The 20,797-nt window shown below is 38.0% G+C and overlaps 1 protein-coding gene and 1 pseudogene across 6 annotated transcripts in view; one reads left to right on the top strand and one right to left on the bottom strand.

The window, feature by feature from the left end:
- ADK (adenosine kinase) overlaps nt 1-20,797 on the top strand; it is a 564,565-nt gene that overhangs the window by 175,491 nt on the left and 368,277 nt on the right.
- On the bottom strand, nt 15,158-15,610 carry LOC114669970 (mitochondrial import inner membrane translocase subunit Tim9 pseudogene; annotated as a pseudogene).

Raw genomic sequence — 20,797 nt, 5'->3', positions numbered from 1 at the left:
AGTTCAAGACCAGCCTGGGCAACATGACAAAACCCTGTCTCTACAAATAATAATAAAAAAAATTAGCAGGGCACAGTGGTGCATACCTGTCATCCCAGCTAGTCAGGAAGCTGGGGTGCAAGAATTGCTTGAGCCTAGGAGGTTGAGGCTGTAGTGAGCCATGATTCTGCCACTGCACTCCAGCCTAGGCAACAGAGCTAGACATTGTCTCAAAACCAAATAATAATTATTTATATATATATATTTTTTTAATCTAATGTGGGTTTTTGCTTTATGTAACAGTTGTCACCTACTCTAATATGAAAAGTGAAAGCCAGGTATGGTGGTGCATACCTGTAGTCCCTGCTACTCAGGAGGTTGAGATGGGAGGATCACTTGAGGCCAGGAGTTTGAGGCTGCAGTATGCTATGATTGCTCCTGTGAATAGCCGCTGTACTCTAGCCTGGGAAACACAGTGGCACCCTGTCTGTTAAAAAAAATTATTTAAAAGCATGTTCACAAGTTCTTTAATACGTCCCTATTGAAAAGGTAGAACCTAATTTCCCCTCTCTTGAATATGGCCCAGACTTAGCGACTTGCTTCTAATAAGTAGAATGTATGTAATGATGGTGTGCTATTTCTGAGGCTAGATCGTTAAAGGCATAAATACTTCCATATTATTTTTTCTTGGGACACCCATAATGGGGAATTCAACTGCTATGTCTTGAGGATACGCAGTCAACCTATGAAGAGGTCCACATGGGCAGGAACATAAGCCTTCCAGCGGCAACCAACGCCAATATGCTGGCCATATGAGTGAGCCAGCCCCAGTCAAATCATCAGATTACTGGAGCCCTGCCTTACTTAACCGACTACAACCTGATGAGACACCCCAAGAGAGAACTGTTTCACTAAGCTGCTCCTAAATTCCTGACCCACCAAAACTATGTGAGATAGTATTTCTTATTTATAGTCACCATGTTTTGAAGCAACAATGACTATTAAAATAATACAATAACTTTTAGACATTGTTTTTAATCCCTGTTTTCAGTAGTCCCTGTACCTTCCCACCCCAATTTGTATTTCCTGTTTCTATTTGAACTTTTTTCTTTTTTGTTTTCATTTCTTTTATACATAGTTGTTTTGAGCTATAAGAATAATTTATGCCGGGCGCAGTGGCTCAAGCCTGTAATCCCAGCACTTTGGGAGGCCGAGACGGGCGGATCACGAGGTCAGGAGATCGAGACCATCCTGGTTAACACGGTGAAACCCCGTCTCTACTAAAAAATACAAAAAAAAACTAGCCGGCCGAGGTGGCGGACGCCTGTAGTCCCAGCTACTCGGGAGGCGGAGGCAGGAGAATGACGTGAACCCGGGAGGCGGAGCTTGCAGTGAGCTGAGATCCGGCCACTGCACTCCAGCCTGGGTGACAGCGCGAGACTCCGTCTCAAAAAAAAAAAAAAAAAAAAAGAATATTTTATGCCAAAAATTATTCAGCTAATATTTTACACCAGTATTGCAACCAGTATACTGGTATAAAAGTAGAAAATAAACTACTATGGCTGTGTTTTGCTTCTTACAGATGGAAGGAAATGCCTAAAATTTAATTTTATATACCACAATGTGTTTTGAAAGTTTCGAATAATGCTTCTGGTTTTGAAAACCTCTTTTGATTTTTTTTTCTCACAAACACGATACTCTTAAGTAAAATGGAGTGATCTATGATTAATATAAATAATGAAGATTGTGCAAGTTATTTTACTTCCATTGAAATAGCAAGGCCAGAATAATTTATTCATGTTTTCCAGAAGAATAACAAAATAGAATCAGTGGCAATACTAGTAAACGTTAGTCTACATTTCTATTTATTTATTTATTATTATTATTTTTTTAGATGGAGTTTCGCCTTTGTTACCCAGGCTAGAGTGCAGTGGTACGATCTCAGCTCACTGCAACTTGCACCTCCCAGGTTCAAGTGGTTCTCCTGTCTCAGGCCTCCCGAGTAGCTGGGATTACAGGTGCCCACCACCACACCCGGCTAATTCTTTGTATTTTCAGTAGAGACGGGGTTTCATCATGTTGGCCAGGTTGGTCTCAAACTCCTGACCTCAGGTGATCCACCTGCCTCGGCCTCCCAAAGTGCAGGGATTATAGGCGTGAGTCACTGCACCCAGCCAACGTTTCTATTTCTTTAACTTCATACCATTTGCTGTAGCTAGCTGGATCATATTTCTTAAATTTTACTTTATTTGTTTTATTTTTGAGATGGAGTCATGCTCTGTCGCCCAGGCTGAAGCTCAGTGTCGCGATCTTGGCTCACTGCAAATTCTGCCTCCTGGGTTTGAGCAATCCTCCTGCCTCAGTCTCCTAAGTAGCTGGATTACAGGCTTCTGCCACTGTGCCCAACTAATTTTTTTTTTTTTGTATTTTTTTGTAGAGACAGAGTTTCACCCTATTGACCAGGCTAGTATTAAACTCCTGACCTAAAGTGATCCACCCACCTAGGCCTCCCAAAGTGCTGGGATTACGGCCATGGGCCACTGTGCCCAGACAAATTTTACTTTCATAGTAACATTTTGCAAATGTAAAAATTTTATAATTTGATTAGTAATGTCATACTCTATCAAGGTGATGCTCTCTTAAAAGTTGTTGATGATAATATTAGATGAGAGGTGTATGTAGTTATGAAAGACCCTGAAATGATTGTATTTTTTTATTTGTGTACAAAGTTTACTCACATTTCTATGTCTAGCCATAGCTATTCTAAGCTATAGCACAAAGAACTGTATTATGATAGTGAGACTATAAAAAGGTAAATTTAGAGAAAGCTTCCAGATCTGCTGTAGAATTTATTACCATCTGGTCTCTTTGGAGACTAGTATAATTATTCATGGGAATGTTTTCAACACAAAAAAGCATGGTTTGTGTATTGGCAGAAAGTAAAAAGTACCAGTGGTTTAAACCATATGTAGCTTTTTTAGAGTTAGGCAAGGGAAATGAACTGAAGACCTAATTGAGAGTCATCAGTAGTGATGCAATTTGTCTCAATTTTGTCAGAATCTGTTCATAATGAACAAAATATTGCACAACAAGAAAAACCGAAGGTATTAGAAATACAACTCCATTTGAAGAGTATTACTTTATCGTAATTTAACCAATGAAATGTAAGATGGTTTCAGCTAAGTATTTGTGTAAATCTTTGAAATAAGGAATATATGTCAGATTTTGATGACTTTTAAAAATGAAAACACTCATGTTAAAATAATTTTAAGCTTGAACACTGGAAGAATTTCTTATTAAGGTTATTTTGCTTAAATTGAATATAATGTATTATTTTAGATCATTTTAGATGTGGCATGGACTTACTACTATTCGTCTTAAGAAGTAGAAATATTTTACAGTCTTTCTTAAGCTTACATTGATTTTATAGAAAAAGGATTAAAAGCTAAATATCTTTTCACTTTCCATTCTAACAGTTACTTGGAAAGAGGTCTATGTAAAATGAGATGACAAATCAAAAAATTGAAATCATCTATTTTTTCAGCTATTTTAAAACAAAAATGCCTAGTGGGCTGGGAATACACAGGAAATTTAAATTTGTGATTGAGAATAAGAAATGCATTTGTGGTTTTAAAAAAGAAATACCAGCATGTCACATTAAAAATATGGCATCTACAGTATTGCACAGTTAAAAGGAAAATGTTTTACATTAGGGGGTATGTTGTACTTTAGAGAGCTAGTGCAGGGATACGAATGAGAAGTCTAACACCATAGAAGGTATGAGCATTAATAATCCGGTCAGAGAGGAAGAATTTTGCTGCCTCCCATGTAACATAAAACAGATGTTCCATTCTATTAGAACCTTACTAAAATGAGAGTTTAGATCATCGGTCAATAGGAGAAACATGAACAATGGCAATTTAATAATTTTGAGGGTTTATCTTATTTGTGGGTTAATATCCATGGCGGGGAGTGTGAAGGGATGCCTGCCAAATGTTGTTTTATTTTTGATATCTTGATTTAGAGAGCTGAAAGGCAGCAGTAAACTATACTAATTTTTAATCTGTTGTTTTGCAAATTTTATCTGTTTTCTTTCTCAAAAACTGTTGTAAGAAACAAAAGATTGTCCCGGCACAGTGGCTCGCGCCTGTAATCCCAGCACTTTGGGAGGCTAAGGTGGGAGGATCACGAGGTCAGGAGATCGAGACCATCCTGGCTAACACAATGAAACCCCGTCTCTACCAAAAATACAAAAAAAAAAAAAAAAAAAAAAATTAGCCCGGCGTGGTGGCGGGTGCCTGTAGTCCCAGCTACTTGGGAGGCTGAGGCAGGAGAATGGCATGAACCCGGGAGGCGGAGCTTGCGGTGAGCCTAGATCGCGCCACTGCACTCTAGCCTGGGCGACAGAGCGAGACTCCATCTCAAAAAAAAGAAAAAAAAAAGAAAGAAAAGATTTAGAAATGATAAGTCCTGATTTAATGCTTGAATAGGTGTTGAAGCATATCTGACAGTATAATTAATTAACTTTAAATGAATACTGTAAACATTAAGTAGTTGGCAACTGAAAGTAGACATATGCAGAAAGGGACACCAGGGATGGTACCACAGGGTCCTGGGTATATTTTTGTTTTTTTTTTTTTTAGGGAAGATTTACTATTTTCTAGAGAAGAAATTCTTTTAAAAAAACTTATTTATAAAAAAAAATACTTTTTTTCCAAAAAAAAGTATTTTTTCCTCTTTAAGTTATAATTTATATATAAAAAAGTGGTCTTTGTAGTGTATGTTTCTGCAAGTTATGACACATGCACACAGTCTTGCAACCAGTATCAGAAGTAAGATAGAGAATAGTTTCATCACCCCAAAACTTTCCCTGTGTCTCCTTTGTAGTCTTCCTTTCCCCCACTTCAGCCCTTAGCAATCCCTGCTCTGTTTTTGTTGACAGAGACAGTTCTCCTCACTTGCTTGTGAAGACTGTGAGGCTCTGATTTCCTTTTTTCCTGGGACATTTCTTAGGATTATATGTGCAGCTGATAAACTTGAGACATGTGATAACATCTCTTCCCAGACAAAGAGCAAGCTTATTTACTGCTTGCTATAAAATTGGTGATTCCCCAAGTTCAGTGCTTCTCATTTGCTGATGCAAACTCACTTCATGCATAGCATCCATCTGAGCATCCCCAAAGGACTTGGAATGAGGAGAACTGATGCAAATATGCTGATGTTCTTCTGCTTTGTCATAAGTAATGAAGTATTTTTTTCTTTGAGGAGTCTTGTGTCTTCTGCCTGCATCCATGAATTAGTTAAGAGCCTTTTGTGTTAGCTTTATTAAATAGGGTAAAATCAAATCCCATTCTCCATAATTTTCTGTTTGTATAGTTTTACCTTTTCCAGTGACTTGTATTGAGGGTTCCTGCTTCTAGTCAACAACCTATGAGTGATTTTTTAGGTCCAATCATAAAGCATTTACAGAGGTTTTTCTGGCAGGCTTCATAGGGGGAAGACTGGTCTCCAGAGCAGACTTGGTGCAAAACTTTTATAGTCTCTGAGGGGAATTGCAGTCAAGGATCCAGTCATCCTCTTACACATATCTGCATTCCTAGCCTAGGTGCCATCATTCAGAGGCCTCTTTATGTGGTTCTTTTGGGGAGGCTTTCCTTAAGTGTCTCTGTCAAGACTTTATTGGGGAAAAGAGGCAAGACACCAACTCTTTCTCTACTATGACTTGCACTTTTCTGTTTCTAACCCTTCCTTCTCTAGCCTTCACTCGACTCCTGGGTCTATAAAACTACCAGAGTCTTTTGTTGGGGGTTCCCTTTGGCAGTGAGGCAGCCCTCACATCTGTACTGGTCTGCCTGCCCTGTGGACCAGTGTGCCATGCCACAGGGGAAAATGGAATGGGGGGTAACTGGCACTTTCTCCAGTTTAACCTCTTATACTATCACAGTAAGTGATTACAGACCTGTTCTTTATTTTATTTTATTTATTTTTTTGGCTCGTTGCCATTGGCTGTGCCAGAACGTAGCAGCCCAGCTTTCTCCAGCTCTCCTGAGGTGCTGATACACACAAATGGAATCATGTTGTGCATAGCCTTTGAATCTGACTTTATTTGACATAAGTTCATCTTAGATTCATCCATTTTGCTTTGTCAATAGTTTTTAAATTTTAATGGCTGAGTAGTTTTCTATCATCGTGATGTACTACACTTTGTATCTCTGTCCACTCTAGAGGAATATTTGAGTTGTTTCTGGTGATTATGAATAAAGCTGCTAAAAATATTTATATGTTTTTGTGTTAACATAAATTTTCATTTTATTAGATGTATTGCTAAACTCCTTTCCAAAGTGGCTGTGCCATTTCACATTCCCACTAGTAATATATGAGAAGTCTAGTGGTTCCACATCCTTTCCGCACTTGATATTGTCAATTTTTATTACTATATCAATTATAAGGGGGAGAGGAGTATCTCATTGTTTGTTTCTACTTCCCTAATTATGTGAAGCACGTTTTTATATGCTTATTTGCTATCTGCATATGTTCTTTGAAGAAGTATCTCTTCAAACTGTTTACCTGTTTTTTTAAAAAAAAAATTGTGTTTATTTTTGTTACAGGGTTTTGAGAATTCTTTATCTGTTCTGCAGACAAGACTTTTATCAGATGTGTGATTTGCAAATATTTTCTCCTAGTGAGTGGCTTGTGTTTTCATTTTCCTAACAATGTCTTTCAGTGAGCAGAAGTTCTTAAAAATTTATGTACTTTAAAAATGGATTATGCTTTTGTGTCATGTAAGAACTCTTTGCCTAATCCAGGGTCAGAAAGATTTTCTCCTATATTTTCTACTAGAAATTTCATAGTTTTACTTTTTACATGTAGATCTGTGATCCATTTTGAGTTAATTTTTGTGTATATTGAGTGAGGTCTGTAACAGAGTCTTTGGTTATTGTTTTTTGCTTTGGCATGTGGATATCCAATTGATCCATTACTCTTTCCCGAAGTCTATTTAAATCTCTTTAATTGCCTTTGTACTTTTTTGAAAATCAATTATGTGGTTGTGTATCTATATTCCATATTCTGTTTCATTGATCTATATGATAGATCTCTTCTTTCTCCAATATCATACTTCTCTGATTACTGTAGCTTAATGTGTTTGGTTTTTTTGTTTTGCTGTCTAATCATGGAAGTTGAAATTATTGCATTTTACAAGTCGATATTTTTTGTAGTCGTAGACATCTGTAATTTTGCACTGTTAATTTTAATGTAATGGACATATTAGAAATTAGGTTTTCGATATGCAGGGGAAATGCTTTTAATTTATAATTGAAGAGAGTTATGAAATAATAATAAATAGAAAAAGTAAATAGAGAAAGGAAAGTATAGTCATCCCTTGGTGCCCATGAGGGATTGGTTCTAGGACCCTCTGTGGATACCAAATCCATGGATACTCAAGTCCCTTAAATGGCATAATATTTGCACATAACCTATGCATATCCTCCCATATACTTTAATCCCTAGATTACTTATAATACCTAATACACTGTGAATGCTAAGTAAATACTTGTTATACTGTATTGTTTAGGGAATAATGACAAGAAAAAAGTCTGTACATGTTCAGTACAGACTCAGCAACTATCCATTTCCCCCACTTCCAAGTATTTTTGATCTGCTCTTGGTTGGTCTGCAGATGCAGAACCCGTGGATATGGTGGGCCTACTATATATATATATGTCTTATTTATTGTCACTACCTTTTGCTTCCAAGTATTTTTGATTTTTAATGAGAGTTATTTTATTGTGGTGGGTGGTTTAACATACATAAGTTTTCTCAGCAGCAGAACCTGAAGCAAGGATTTTAGAACAATGCCTACTTTGGAGATGTATGTAACAGGCAAGAACTGATGCAAGGAAAGCAAGACAGCTAATGAAGACTTACTAACTAAACTACCACAATAGGTTGCTGGAGCTTTATCTTGTGGGATAATTCTGGGAAAGTCAGTGTCAAATTTAGTTTCGGGATTAACTCACCTGAAGTGTGAGAGAGTGAGTATATTTCCTGTTACTGGTTGTGGACTGCCATACAGAGGACAGTGCACCCACCTGGTGCTATGGTGGGCATAGTAGCATTCAGCCATTCAGAGGAAAGCCCTGAGGCATACAGAGGAAGATACTGGCTGTTGGAAGTAATTTGGAGTGGTGGGAAAGGGTTAGGTCCAAAGGATATTGCAGGGGCACTGACATTATCTGACTCATGCCTTGTGAATTTTCAGTGCCTTTCCTGGGTTATCAAAGTGAATAGCTTTAATCAAATCATCTCTATAATGACATTTCTAAGTAAATTAAATTTTCTATACTTACACTCCTCTACTTTTTATTACTACAGCTGGCTTCATTAGCTTTTTGTATATTAATCTGTGTTGTCTTACTATTAGCTAGAAGAGCTTACTAACTGTGAACTTGAAGATATTATTGTGTATTCCCTCTTCAGATGATTTTTTTTTTTTTTTTGAGTCGGAGTCTTGTAGCCCAGGCTGGAGTGCAATGATGCAATCTCTGCTCACCACAGCCTCCGCCTCCCGGGTTCAAGTGATTGTCATGCCTCAGCCTCCCGAGTAGCTGGGATTATAGGTGCCTGCCACCACGCTGGGCTGTAAATGTATTTAAGAATCTTAAATGAGCCATGATTGCACCACTACACTCCAGTCTGGGTGACAGAGCGAGACCCTAGCTTCAAGGGGTCCTCCTGCCTCAGCTTCCTAAAGTGCTGGGATTACAGGCATGAGCCACTGCCCCTGGCCTAAATTCCTTTTCTAGCTTTTATACAGAATTTCTAGGATAACAACAGCAACAACAACAATGAAAACTTAAATGATAAAAATGAATATGTAATAGCAAGTAAGCCATGTAAAATATTTTCAATATTCTTAGCCATTAGAGAAGTGCAAATTAAAACTACAAGATACCGCTGCATACATATGTGGATAGCGAAAGTAAAAAATGGTGAGAATACAGAATGAATGGATTTCTCATCTGTTGCTGATAAGAAAATGACACAGCCACTCTGGAAAACAGTTTGGCATTTTTTATAAATTTAAAGATAAATATTCCATATGACTCAGCAATCATATTCCTGAGTATTTAACATAGAGAAATGGAAATTTATGTATATGTAAAAACTTGCTACACAAATATTTATATCAACTTAATTTGCAATTGCCTCAAACTGGAAACAATCCAGATAACCTTCAACAGGTGAATAAACAAACTGTGAGGGATCTATCCAATGGAATGCTAAGCTTTGTAAAGGAATAAATTACTGGTACAGTCAGCAGTTTCCATAGATCTTAAGGGCATCACACTAAGTAAAAAAAAGCTAAACTCAAAATGTTACATACTGTATGATTCCAATTATATAGTATTACTTAAATAAAAAAAATTAGTTTTGGAAAATTGACCTGTTGTTTCAGGAGTTAGAGATAATGTGGGAGAAGGGGATAGGTATGACTGTAAGGGAGTTGCAGGAGAGGGCTTCTTTGTGTTGGTGGAATAGTTCTGTGTCTTAATTGTGCTGGTGAGTACATGAATCTTTACAGCTGATAAGATTTTACAGAATAGTATACACACACTAAGAAGAATGCATGTAATGTCTACTTTGGGGAGTTTTTTTTTTTAATTTCTTTTAAGAGACAGTGTCTTGTTCCATTTCCCAGGCTGGAGTGCAGTGGCACAGTCATAGCTCACTGTAGACTCAAACACCTGGGCTCAAGGAATTCTCCTGCTTCAGCTTCCCAAGTAGCTAGGACTATAGATGCATGACACCATGCCTGACTAATTTTTTTATTTTTATTTTTTGTAGAGATGGGGGTCTGGCCATGTTGCCCAGGCTGGTCTCAATCTCCTGGCTTCAAGCAGTCCTTCTGCCTTGGCCTTCTGAAGTGCTAGGATTACAGGGGTGAGCCACTGCCCTGGCCTAAATTCCTTTTTTAGCCTCTTGACAGAATTTCTAGGATAACCAATATAAGTAAAGTAGATTTTATTTTCAAAATGATCCACTTTATACACTAAGTTAGAAGACAGTCTTGATTTCTTCAAAATTCTTTGCTATAAAGTGAAATGTTTGGTGATCATATATCTTGTTGACATAAACATACAGATTCCTCTGCATATAACATTCTTTTCCTTCACTTTACCAATTTGTGCCCATTTCACATATCTCAACTTATATGTCCCTTTTTCATGGTCATCTTACCTCTGACATACCTCTTTCACCCACCAAATCTGTGTTTGGTGTCATTTCTATGATGGTCCCATACAAAGGTGGACTCATTTTACAGATGCAAAAAGTGTTGAAATAATGAACAAGTTAATGGCCCAATTGAAACTGTGGTGTTGGACATAAAACTTTAGAATCAATCCTAAATATTAAGTGTGCAAATAAATTATTCAAAACATGAAATTACCCAACCTATTCTAGTGATATTTAACAGAGATATGTTTGTAACTGGTGGAAGAAGAGTCATTCCCTAGGTAAAGATCAATTGGTGTTCATTTTATTCACCTGAAGATAAATCACTTTCACAGATTTTGCAGACTTCTTTTCCTGAAAAAAAAATGAGTTATTAAAGTGGAGGTTTCTTTACTATATCAACACTGGCTTACTCTTTTCTTTATAATACTTCTATATTGAAAGAAGCCAGAGGCCAAAAGTAGTCTTGTCTGTGCTGCTCTTTATTTCATTGTTATTTTTAAACCAGATGATGAAATTCCCTTCCATTTTGAAGGGCCATTTTTCATGTACATAGGAGGGAATTTAAACTGTTTGAGTTAATATTAATGTATTCTGTTACTATAAATTGGTTTTAGTTTGATTTTAAAATAGCCTATTAATTTACATTTATTTAATTTTAGTATTCAACTCTGATTAGGGTAAGGAAAAGGTGTGAAATTCCAGTTACAAATCTAAAGAACTGTGTTTATTGTTTCATTGTGTGTCTGCATTTAGTATTGTTTATATGAGAAAAAGTCAGTTGTTTCCTTACATTCCCATATAATTTTTGAGTAGTATGACAATCTTGATTTATATACCTGATGACTTTTAATTTTTAAAATGTTGTCTAAACCAAGTTTCAGGTGATATATCTTGCTTCCTAACTTGACAACTCTGAATATTACTGTTCAAACTTGTAAGCAAGTAGAAATTAAAATGAAGCCATACATAGCATTTGCTTTGATTAAAAAGAATAGAAACCTAGATTGTTTTGGAAAATTCAGTGTATATTTCAGTGTGTGTATATTATGTGTTTATATATTGACAGATCTGGGCATCAGAATAGAGTCAAGAAATAACATAAATAGAAATTCAGTAAGAACACATGTGAAACTGGAAACCAGTGGAGGAAAACTGAGGAATTGCTGTTTGTGAGAGACTTGTTTTTCATTCAGTGTACTTTTTTTTTTTTTTTTTTACTGTTTTAATTATCTATATAGCATGCTGCGTATTACCAACTTTACTTAATTTTGAAAGATTAAAATGGCTGGCAAATTTATTGCCCATTTGCAAGTACATTTATATCAGGAATAGTACAATATGTAGAATGTTATTGGAGCATTGGAACATTGACTCTGACATACTTTTTTAAAAACCTCATAAAATATGAAAATACTTCTTAATGATTTCAATATTAACTATTCATTAGACATCTATCATTATCCTTTATGTCAGAAACTTAGAGTGAAATTTTATTATTAGCTTGATTGAAGAACACTTGTTCTCATTTCATTGTGCTACAGTTACATTCAAAGTTAAAGTTATTTTTCTTCTCCTTAATAGTATACTATAACAAGTATATTCAAAGTGATGCTCTAGATTTGTTTCCTTCACATTTAGACTTGCATTTTTACAATGTTTATACTAAAGTTTCTTACACTTGCCATAGTATATCTGCGTGGTGGCTTACCCCTGTAATCCCAGCACTTAAGGAGGCCCAGGTGGGTGGATCACGAGGTTAGGAATTTGAGACCAGCCTGGCCAACATGGTGAAACCCCGTCTCTACTAAAAATACAAAAAAAAAAAAAAAAAAAAAATTAACTGGGCGTGGTGGTGGGCACCTGTAATCCCAGCTACTCAGGAGGCTGAGACAGGACAATCGCTTGAACCCGGGAAGGCGGAGGTTGCAGAGAGCCGAGATTGTGCCACTCTACTCCAGCCTGGGCAACGAGAGCAAGACTTCGTCTCAGAAAAAAAAAAAAAAAAGGATTTTTGCAATCATTAACTTACTTCTTGCTGTTTTTGTTTTCTTTTGCTGTCCTTCTTAACTTCTTCAAAGATTTCTAATATGTTTATACCTCCTTAATCCTAAATCCACTGTATGTTGGCTCTCATGGTAGTTTTCTATTTCATGTACTTGCTTGTATAATACAAATCCCTGTTCTTGGTATTTTGTGTATTTATTTATTCGGCTGCCATTGTATTGAAAATTGTCTTGACAATTCATTTACGAACATCCTTAGTATAGCAATATGTAATTCAAACCCAGCATGCTCAAATTTGTACTATTATGGTTAATTATTGCTATGTGTGTATTTTCAAATTTTTAAAGACTTAGAGAATAGTAAAACATATACTTAGTACAAATGATATCACTTCTTGGCACCTTTCTGTGAGTCTTTCTTCCCATAAGGAAATTAAATTGTTCTTTGTTTTCATGCTACTTAAAAGCTTTATTGAGATAAATCAAATTTAGAGCATTTTCATCACCTCAAAAAGAGCCCCATATACATTAGCTATCACCCACTCAATTCTACCTCCTTGACTGTTTTGGGTCCATTGCAATTCCAAGTGAATTTTAGAGTCAGTTTGTCAGTTTACGCAATGAGTATAGCTTGGATTCTGATAGGGATTGCGTTGAATCTCTACATCCATAATGGGTAATATTGCCAATCTTAATAAAATTTTCCATGAATGTGGGACGTTTTTCCATTTATTTAGATCACCTTTAATTTGTTGCAACAATGTTTTGTAGTTTTCAGAGTATAAATTTTACACTGTAAAGAAAACTTATTCCCAAATATTACTTTATTTTTGATGCTATTGTAAGTGGAATTCTTTTCTTAATTTTATGTTCAGATTATTCGTTGCAGATGGCTTAGAGATACAATTGTGTGTGTTGTTGTTTTGTTTTTGAGACAGGCTCATGCTTTGTTGCCCAGGCTGAAGTGCAGTGGCACAAACATGGCTCACTGCAGCCACGACCTCCTGGGCTCACCTGATTTTCCTGCCTCAGCCTCCCAAGTAGCTGGGACCACCAGACATGTGCCACAATGCCTGGCTAATTTTTAATTTTTTTCTTAGAGACAGAGTCTTGCCATGTTGCCCAGGATGGTCTCAAACTCTTGGGCTCAAGCAATCCTCTGGCCTTAGTCTCCCAAAGTTTTAGGATTATAGGCATGAGCCACTGTGCCTGGCCCAGTTGTGTGTGTGTGTGTGTGTGTGTGTGTGTGTGTTAATATTAATCTTGTATCCTGCAGCCTTTCTGAACTTTTTTAGCTGTACTATTTTTTAGTAGGTTCTTTACGATTTTCTATGTACAAAACCATGTCATCTGTGAATATAGTTTTATTTCCTTCTTTCTTTCTAATTTGGAAGCGTTTAACTTTTTTTCCCTTTCTTTAATTGCTGTGACCAGTACTTGTAGTGTAAGAGTGAACAGAAGTGACAAGAAGAGATGTCCCTAGTCTTGTTTCGCATAGAGGGGGAAAATATCTAATCATTCACTGTTAAGTTTGATGTTTCTCTGCAGTTTTCTTAGATGCCCTTTATCAGATTGAGGAAGTTACCTTCTATTTCTAGTTTTTTTAGTGTTTTTATCTTGAAACAGTACAGTTGACCCTTGCACAATATGGGGATTGTGGGTGCTGACCCACTGCATAATCTAAAATCCATGTATAACTTTTGAGTCTCCCAAAACTTGTCAACTAATAGCCTACTGTTAACCAGAAGCCTTACCAGTAACATAAAGTCAATTACCACATATTTTATATATGTATCATATAAAGAATACATTATTAAGAAAATCATGAGAAAATATATGTACTCTTTATTAAGTGGAAATATTTAATGATAAAAGTCATCATTGTCTTCATGTTGGGTAGGCTGAGGAGGCAGAGGAGGAGATGGTTTTGCTGTCTCAATGGTGGCAGAGGTGGAAGAAAATACTTGTGTAAGTGGATTTGTGAAGTTCAAACCAGTGTTGTTCAAGAGTCAATTGTAGTGGATTTTGCCAAATGCTTTTGGTTTGCTTGTTTTTTGAGATGGAGTTTTGCTCTTGTTGCCCAGGTTAGAGTGCAATGGCATGATCTTGGCTCACTGCAACTTCCGCCTCCCAGATTCAAGCAATTCTCCTGCCTCAGCCTCCCGAATAGCTGGGATTTCAGGTGTCCAGCACCACGCCTAACTAATTTTTGTATTTTTAGTAGAGACAGGGTTTCACCATGTTGGCCAGGCTGGTCTCGAACTCCTTACCTCTTGTGATCCACCCGAACTCCTGACCTTTTGTGATCCACCTGCCTCAGCCTCCCAAAGTGTGAGATTACAGGCGTGGGCCACCATGCCTGGCTGCCAGATGCTTTTTCTATGTCTGTTGAGATGATCATGTAATTTTGTTTTCTATTCTATTGATATGATGCATTGAATTAATTGATTTTTGGATCTTAAATCAACCTTGCATTCCTGAGACAAACTGCACTTGGTTATGTTATATATAATTTTTAAATGTTGCTGGATTTGTTTTGCTAGTATTTTGTTGAGGATTTTTGCATCATTCTCATGAGTATTGGTCTGTAGTTTTATTTTCTTGTGACTTTGTCTGATTTTAGAGTATCATAGTAATACTGGCCTCATAATATGAATTGGAAGATGTCTTCTCTCTTCTAATTTTTGGAAGAGTTTGTGGAGAATTGGTATTTTTTTTTTAAAACAAGCAGCAATTGTTTATTTTTCTAATCAAGTGATCATGCTGCTGAATCTTAAGGCATCAACAAATGTTGCATCTTATTTCATTGAACAATAAGACCTTCTATTCTGATTATTCCTGGTAAATAGGAATAATCACTGGTTTCTCCAGTGGTTTCCATTTGCCAAAAACTCATGACAGATGGCTTAACAAGGTGGCTACTGCTTTCTGGGGATTGTATCAGATGCATACTCATTTCCAGTGCAGCAGCTGTTGGCAATCTAGGACTTCTCTATCATGGTTGGCCAGTGAGTCCTGCTTTGGCTGCCAGAGCTTCATTCTGCTGAATATGATATTCCTGAAGTCTCATGGATATTCTTTTTGTCATTTAAAAATATTTCCATAAAGTGTTCTGAACAGCTGGTCTCTTCAGGTTTTACATCTCTTGTGCAGTCTTAACACAGTCCAAAAAGCAGATTTCTGTAAGTTTATTGTCAGTCCCAAGAAATTCCTTAAACTGTTTAATCTGATCAGGTTCTGGTATTTGTGCACCCATATTCTTTTGGTACATTTATTAGTCACCTTTTCTGATGCATGAGTTTCCTTTCTGTTCTGGTAAAGTAGTGTTCCAACCTTTGTTTGAATGTCTTCAGTGAGATGTGATTTCTTAAGCACAGGCTCTCACATCTGACATCAGTACAAGGCTGTAGGCCTACACTGCCAGTCGAGTCTGAGGATGGAGGATCAGGATCAGGGCAAGTGTTGCAGCCGCTTTATCTAATTCTTCTTTAAACGTTCATTAGAATTCAACAGTGAAGCCATTCGGGGCTAGGCTTTTCTTTGTGGGTAGTTTCTTAATTACTAATTTAATCTCTTGTTATATAGGTCTGTTCAAGTTACCTATTTTTTCTTGAATTTTTTAGTCATTTGTGCCTTTCTAAGTATTTGTCTATTTCATCTAATAAATAATCTAATTTGTTTAATGGCTATTCTTTCTGACATTAATAAAACCACTTTGTCTTTCTTGTCAGTGTTGTTTGCATAATATGTCTTTTTTTTTTTTTCCAGATAGGGTCTTGCTTTGTTGCCCAGGCTAGAGTGCACTGGCAAGCAGAGGTTGCCACTCACTGGAACCTCTGATTCCCAGGCTTAAATGATCCTCCCACCTCAGTCTCTTGAGTAGCTGGGATTACAGGTGCATACCATCATGCTTGGCTAATTTTTAAATTTTTGCAGAGACAAGGTCTCATTATATTGTCCAGGGTGATCTTGAACTCTTGGCTCAAAGTGAAACCCCTGCCTTGGCCTCTCAAATTGTTGGGTTTACAGGTGCGAGCCACCACATCCACCCTGCATGATATATTTTTCCACCCTTGTACTTTCAATCTGTTAGTAATTTTGTATCTACAGTGTGTCCCCTGTTGACCCACATAATTGTCTTTTATGTATAATTATTAGAACTATTGATAAGAAAATGTGAAAGTATAGTCCCATTATCTTATTTGAGTGGAATCAGTAGACTATTTCACTATTTCATAAAATGTATTCTAGTTTGTATATTAGAATAGTTTGTTTTTTATGGCTTTTGAGAAAAACATTTGAATGAGCTTACATTTCATTGCATTTAAAATTTCTGTTTTTTTTTTTTTTTTTTTTTTTGGAGACATAGTCTCTCTCTGTTGCCCAGGCTGAAGTGCAATGGTGTGATCTTGGCTCACTGCAACTTCCACCTCCCAGGTTCAAACGATTCTTGTGCCTCAGCCCCTGGAGTAACTGGGACTACAGGTGCATGCCATGACCTAGCTAATTTTGTATTTTTAGTAGAGATGGGGTTTCGCCCTGTTGGCCAAGCTGATCTCGAACTCCTGACCTCAGGTGATCTACCTGATTTAGCCTCCCAAAGTGCTGGAAGTACAGTGCCTGTCCAAAATTTCTGTTTTTTAATGAATCCAAAGTTCATATATATATATTTTTCCCAATGCCATGGTACATATCATCACCAAAAAGAGTAGTGATTTTGCTTCAGTGAACACTGAATTTTAATATTATTGATAGAATGCCTATATCGATCAGGGTTTTACACTTATCGTACAGTATACTTACAATGTATGTAGGCCTCATCCTTTGTAATTAATTAATTAGCTTGTAATTAATGTAAGCTAATCTAAATTTTCGTATTTTCAGTTTTAACAGTTGGACTTTTGAGTTACATTTCTTATATTTTGATTTTTTCTATAAAAATATTTTAAAACTGGAAAGAGAACAGTAGAATCAATTAAATGCAAGATTGAAAGGGTTTCATAATGTGAAAAAGCAATCTTGTTTTTGAAATGTTCAGTTTACAGTAAGGATCGAGCCCCTCTGCAGCTACCAATTTGGGAAATACCTGAGGTTTTTTCCCCTTGCACTTAAAGGCTGTTTTAGCCATGAAGCTGGCTAGTTAAGGACACAGACTTTAGAGTGCCACTACACTTCCATAACAGGAGTGAACTGAAGAAGAGAAGCTGTGGAGTCAGGAGCCTCACAAAGTAAAGACAACCAGTGAAGAGAAAAACCATTTATTTTCAATACTTAAGATGGCCGAGCCTGTAATAGGAGGCCGAGGCAGGTGGATCATGAGGTCAGGAGATTGAGACCATCCTGGCTAACACGGTGAAACCCCACCTCTACTAAAAATACAAAAAATTAGCCGAGCGTGGTGGGCACCTGTAGTCCCAGCTACTCGGGAGGCTGAGGCAGGAGCTTGCAGTGAGCTGAGATCATGCCACTGCACTCCAGCCTGGGTGACAGAGTGAGACTCTGTATCAAAAAAAAAAAAAAAAAGAAAAAGATGGCTGAATAGGAAGAGCTCTGGTCTGCAGCTCCCTGCAAGACCAACACAGAAGGCGGGTGTTTTCTGCATTTCCAACTAAGATACCCAGTTCATCTCATTGGGACTAGTTAGGCAGTGGTTGCAGCCCACAGAGGGTGAGCAGAAGCAGGGTGGGGCATCACCTCACCTGGGAGGTGCAAGGAGTCGGGGGACCTCCCTCCCCCAGCTGAGGGCAGCCATGAGGGACTGTGCTATCCGACCCAGATACTATGCTTTTCCTATGGTTTTTGCAATCTGCAGATTAGGAGATTCCCTCGTGTACCTATACCACCAGGGCCTTGGGTTTCAAGCACAAAACTGGGCGGCTGTTTAGGCAGACACTGAGCTAGTTGCAGGAGTTTTTATTTCATACCCCAGTGGTGCCTGGAACCCCAGCGAGACTGTTAACTCCCCTGGAAAGGGGGCTGAAGCCAGGGAGCCAAGCTCAGAGGGTCCCACTCTCGCGGAGCCCAGCAAGCTAAGAACCACTGGCTTAACATTCTCACTGCCAGCACAGCAGTCTGAAATTGACCTGGGACCATTGGGCTTGGTAGGGGGAGGGGCATCTGCAATTACTGAGGCTTGAGTAGGTGGTTTTTCCCTGACAGTACTAAGACAGCCGGGAGGTTTGAACCAGGTGGAATTCACCACAATGAAGCAAAGCGGCTGTGGCCAGACTCCCTCTCTAGATTCTTCCTCATTGGACAGGGCATTTCTGAAAGAAAGGCAGCAGACCTACTCAAGGACTTATGGATAAAACTCCCATCTCCCTGGGACAGAGCACCTGAGGGAAGAGGCGGCTGTGGGCGCAGCCTCAGAAGACATAAACTTTCCTGCCTGGTGGCTCTGAAGAGAACAACTAATACTGACAAGGAGGATTCTCCCAGCACAGTGCTTGAGCTCTGCTTAGGGACAGACTGCCTTCCCAAGTCAGGGACCCACTTGGGAAGACTCCTGTGCCATCTCACTGGGAGAGAACTGCCAACAGCGGTCAACAGACACCTCAAATAGGAGAGCTCTGGCTGGCATCAGGCTGGTGGGGGACGAAGCTTCCAGAGGAAGGACCAGGCAGCAGTCTTCACTGTTCTGCAGCCTCCATTGGTGATACCCAGGCAAACAGGGTCTGGAATGGACTTACAGCAAACTGCAGTAGACCTGCAGAAGAGAGACCTGACTGTTAGAAGAAAAACTAGCAAACAGAAAGCAACAACCTCAGCATCAACGAAAAGGACCCCCACACAAAAACCCCATCCAAAGGTCATCAGCCTCAGAGATCAAAGGTAGATAAATCCATGATGATGAGGAAAAACCAGCACAAAAACGCTGAAAATTCCAAAAACCAGAATGCCTCTTTGCCTCCAAATAATTGCAGCTCCTCTCCAGCAAGGGCACAAAACTGGACGGAGAATGACATTGATGAATTGACAGAAGTAGGCTTTGGAAGGTGGGTAATAACAAACTCCTCTGAGCTGAAGAAGCATGTTCTAACCCAGTTCAAGGAAGCTAAGAACCTTGATAGAAGGTTATAGGAACTACTAACTAGAATAATCAGTTTAGAGAGGAACATAAATGACCTGACGGAGCTGAAAAACACAGCACGAGCACTTCATGAAGCATACACAAGTATCAATAGCCAAACTGATCGAGCAGAAGAAAGGATATCAGAGATTGAATATCAACTTACTGAAATAAGGAGTGAAGATCAGAGAAAAAAATGAAATGGAACAAACAAAAACTCCAAGAAATATGGGACTATGTGAAAAGACCAAACCTATGGTTGATTGGTGTACCTGAAAGTGAAAGGGAGAACAGAACCAAGTTGAAAAACACACTTCAGGATATTATCCAGGAGAACTTCCCCAACCTAACAAGACAGGCCAACACTGAAATTCGGGAAATATGGAGAACACCACTAAGATACTCCTCAAGAAGAGCAACCCCAAGACACCTAATTGTCAGATTCTCCAAGGTTGAAATGAAGGGCAGCCATAGAGAAAGGTCAGGTTACCTACAAAAGGAAACCCATCAGACCAATTGCAGATCTCTCTGCAGAAACCCTACAAGCCAGAAGAGAGTGGGGGCCATTATTCAACATTCTTAAAGAATTTTCAACCCAGAATTTCATATCCAGCCAAACTAAGCTTCATAAACTAAGGAGAAATAAAATCCTTTTCAGAGAAGGAAATGCTGAGGGATTTTGTCACCACCAGGCCTGCTTTACAAGAGCTCCTGAAGGAAGCACTAAATGTGGAAAGGAAAAAGTGGTACTAGCCACTGCACAAACACACCAAAATATAAAGACCAATGACATTATGAAGAAACTGCTTCAACTAATGTGTAAAATAACCTGCTAACATCATGATGACAGGATCAAATTCATATATAATAATATTAACCTTAACTGTACATGGCCTAAATGCCCCAACTAAAAGACACAGACTGGCAAATTGGATAAAGAGTCAAGATCCATTGGTGTGCTGTATTCAGGAGACCCATCTCACTTGCAAAGACACACATAGGTTCAAAATAAAGGGATGGAAGAATGTTTACCAAGCAAATGGAAAGCAAAAAAAAAAAAAAAAAAAAAAAAGCAGGGGTTGCAATCCTAGTCTCTGATAAAACAGACTTTAAACTAACAAAGATCAAAAAAGACAAGGGTATTACTTAATGGTAAAGGGATCAATGCAACAAGAAGAGCTAACTATCATAAATATATATGTGCACCCAATACAGGAGTACCCAGATTCATAAAACAAGTTCTTAGCGACCTGCAAAGAAACTTAGACTTCCACACAATAATAGTGGGAGACTTTAACACCCCACTGTCAATATTAGATCAATGAGACAGAAAATTAACAAGGTTATTCAGGATTTGAACTCAGTTCTGGACCAAGTGGACCTAATAGACATGGGGTTGCTACAGAACTGTCTACCCCAAATCAACAGAATATACATTCTTCTCAGCACCACATAGCACTTACTCTCAAATCGGCCACATAATTCAAAGTAAAACACTCCTCAACAA

This window comes from Macaca mulatta, chromosome 9, assembly GCF_049350105.2.
Source record: "Macaca mulatta isolate MMU2019108-1 chromosome 9, T2T-MMU8v2.0, whole genome shotgun sequence".
In the NCBI taxonomy this organism is placed as follows: Eukaryota; Metazoa; Chordata; class Mammalia; order Primates; family Cercopithecidae; genus Macaca; species Macaca mulatta.
The sequence above is the reverse complement of the archived record's forward strand: the minus strand, read 5'-3'. Positions and strand labels throughout refer to the sequence as shown.